A 3,383-nucleotide genomic window follows, 5' to 3' on the forward strand; every position below is an offset into this window, starting at 1 on the left:
CAGTCATTCAGTTCTTTGCGCTGGGCTCCTTGGATTTCAGAAATCCCTCTATGGAAAAGCAAGTCAGTTTTGTGGCTAGGCATGTACACACAGGTGCAACAGTTCTGTTCTTCATTTTATATGTCAGTTGGCTGCAAACAGAGGTGATTCTAGACTCCATCTACATCCGTTACCTGTCATAGAAACACCATTTGAAAGGACAGGAGCATGTCCATCATCTCCAGCATGTTTTCCAGCTCATCAGATCAACTGGTCTCACCATTAACCCTCAGAAATGTAAATTGCAGGTAGAGCTTCTGGGCTCTGTGGCTGGACATGTCAGACCTCAGGTGGGGAAAGTGGAAACTATCCATGCATACACAGCGTGGCAGAAAAGTTGAGACTTTTTTTCAAAGTTGAACAAAATTTAAAAAGTTTCATATATAATATTCAAACATCAGCTAATCAGATTTTTTCTATTGTTGTGTAGTTATGTCTAAACATAACTACACAAGTTATTATAAAGCTGAAAAGTAAGACAACTTTATGTGACTGCAAATGTGTCATTTTACAGCCACTGGGTTATAGCGATGTGTTGAAGCATGACGTTTAATGCTACAATATGCAGAATGTCACCATCTAGTGGCCGGACACGAAAACACGATATTTGAACTTAGAATATTATTTCACATCTGTAAGATATGAAAAAGATTTACTCAGTTCTGATTTCAAAAACTTGTTAAAAATAATGAATCTGCTATAAAATATAAATATCTTAAAGGCTGTATAAGGAGCTTCAATATTTATGATCTTCTTCCATTATAAATATAAATTATTTTTTTTAACATCAGTATATTTTTATTGAATTTCCTTACTGATCATTAGTGTTACTTTCCCTCAGACCCATATGTGTGTAAAATCTAAGAGTCCATTTACTGATTGAAAAAGGATTGAATGAAACAAACACAGCTGGCAGATTTAAGAGCGTAATAAATATTGTTTTGTTGCACATTATGGTGTTTTATGCTGTCAGCGAAATGAGGCCCTGCACACTGACAACTGCTCTGTGTGTAAAATAACATAATACTCATTATCAGAGAATATTGTTAAATAAATTTAATTCTGAATTAAAAGTTGTTCTTTCAGATCAAGAGACAAGAAGATGAAAAAACAAACCTTTACAATGTCGTCAAACAAATTTCTTACCGTCACAAACTCCTACAAAACCCTCAACATTCATAACTGACAAATATTTCCATTCCAAGAAAGTTAAATTTTTCAACTCATCATTCTGTGTCTGAAAAAAATAGTTCACCTTGTTCACACTGTGGATGATTAAAAATAAAAGTATATTAACATTAATCTTCACATAACACAACATGGAACGGTTTGCAGAATTAAAAACCTGCAACTTCAAGCCATCCACCTCCTGGGAGGATTTGGAGGCTTTATGGTTGTTTTTTATAAAGAAATCTCTAGTCCTTTTTAATATTTATGTTATATATAATAAACATTTCAATTAAATCCCTGCTAAATTAAATATCTGCTTTGTTACTATTGGAAAAACTGTATGTGGTTCAGAATCAATTACTTAGCAGAAAAGCTACTTTGGTTTAATTCACAGCTGAAGAAATAAAGTTCTAAAGTTTTTCACATTAAACACTTTGACACTTTCTAAATGTTGTACCTGGTTAAATTCAACATGTGAGAAAAACAAAGATAATTTAGAAAATGTCTCAGATACTGAGACTGGGACAACTCTGAGAATCAAGCAGCAAGTTGTCATTTATTTTTGAGTTAGAGTTTGTAATTGAATATAAAAGATAATGAAGAATTCAAAATATATAATCTGAAAGCAATCTATTTCACAAAAAATCCATAGGAATACTTTAAGAAGGTCATATGTGAAGATATTTGTGCATCAATGAAAAGCTGACATGTTGATATCATCAGTGCTGCTGATCTCCTGATTCTGAGATGTTACACAGCAACACAATGAGGCCCCAAGCTGGTTAAATTCAGTTTTCCTCAGAAAAATATACAAAGCTGAGTCTGCAAGAGGACTGAGAAAAAGACCAATTTCTCCCACAGTAAAGAAGGCAACATTTTCCCAGGGTTTTACCAACAGAAAATACATAATAAAGGGCAGGAAAAGCAGAACATATATGAGCAAAACCACAACAAGAATTGAAACAATTCAACGTTTTTCCTCAGCAGAGACACTGCGAGCTTCAGACAGAGCTTTAATGGTCCCAACCAGGCAGAAGATGAACAAGAGAAGAGGGAGGAGGAGACAAGCAGCCTGGATGATTACTCTCATCTGATATTTAAAAAAGAGATAAATGCTAAGAGTGAAACTAAGAGAAAAGATCCAGACTGCGACACAGACCAACACAGATGTCTGGATATTTCGTCTAAATCTGTACCACAGCGGCTTGGCAACAACCAGATACCTGAAATAAAAGGTACCTGCTGTCAGACATTACTGATGTAATAATGTCAAAAAGAAACAATAATATGTAGGTGGATATTTACCTTTCCAGGGAGACACACATCATGAAACCAATACTGGCTGCCAAGCCAAAACTGAGGGCAAAACTAGCGAAAACACTGTTATTTTGTGTTTTCATTGTAATTCTGCTGCAGTACTGGATGACATCAGAAAGTAGAAGGTTGAAGATGTAAACTGGAGCACCATGATCATTTTTCACCTACAGGGAGAACAAGATGAAAGAAAGGTAAATAAAAACAAAGCATTTCTTCCCAACTTTAACTATTAGATGATTTTTCATCCACAAGTATAAAAAAAGGTTTTGATTTCTTTTTTAACAACTAGGCTTATACCGAAGGCAAGAGAAAACCAATAATTATAATCATTCAAGTATTTATACCATGTCAAAAATACAGCTAAAGCTAAGTTAACAAGTACTCACCATTATTAAAACAGCCCATAAGGCCGCCAGAGTCAAAGGAAATCCAATGGCAACAGTGATCCAATTTACCACCAATGAAAATTCATTCATGTAACGGTTATCGGTTCTGTTAGCTGCATCACTATGGTTGAAGATGTTCTGATTTAGGTTTTCGTCCCCTGAGGTTCTGCTGATGTGGAAATCTTCCATTTTTCAATGTCCAACTTGAATGAACAAAATAATTAATCATGGAAACTTCATTTTTTTTCTTAGCTTTGCTCATAAAATTATGAATAAATTCCTTCTTAAGGGAAAATCCTAGAAAAGGTTGTTTTTTAGGTAATATAAAAATGTTGAAGTGTTATTATTACGAAAAATAAAACATGTCAAAAATGTAAAACACTATGGACTGTAATTAAATAATAATAATCTGTGTTTAAAGTATGTGCTCAGTTTCTGCCGTAGAATATCGGCATGGAGCATAAATGTTAT

The 3,383-nt window shown here is 34.1% G+C and overlaps 1 pseudogene; it reads right to left on the bottom strand.

Moving 5' to 3' along the window:
* Positions 1-1,900: 1,900 nt before the first annotated feature.
* On the bottom strand, positions 1,901-3,101 carry LOC107838142 (psychosine receptor-like; annotated as a pseudogene).
* Positions 3,102-3,383: the final 282 nt, after the last annotated feature.

The sequence above is a fragment of the Poecilia formosa genome, unplaced genomic scaffold (assembly GCF_000485575.1).
Source record: "Poecilia formosa unplaced genomic scaffold, Poecilia_formosa-5.1.2 Scaffold216, whole genome shotgun sequence".
Classification (NCBI taxonomy): domain Eukaryota; kingdom Metazoa; phylum Chordata; class Actinopteri; order Cyprinodontiformes; family Poeciliidae; genus Poecilia; species Poecilia formosa.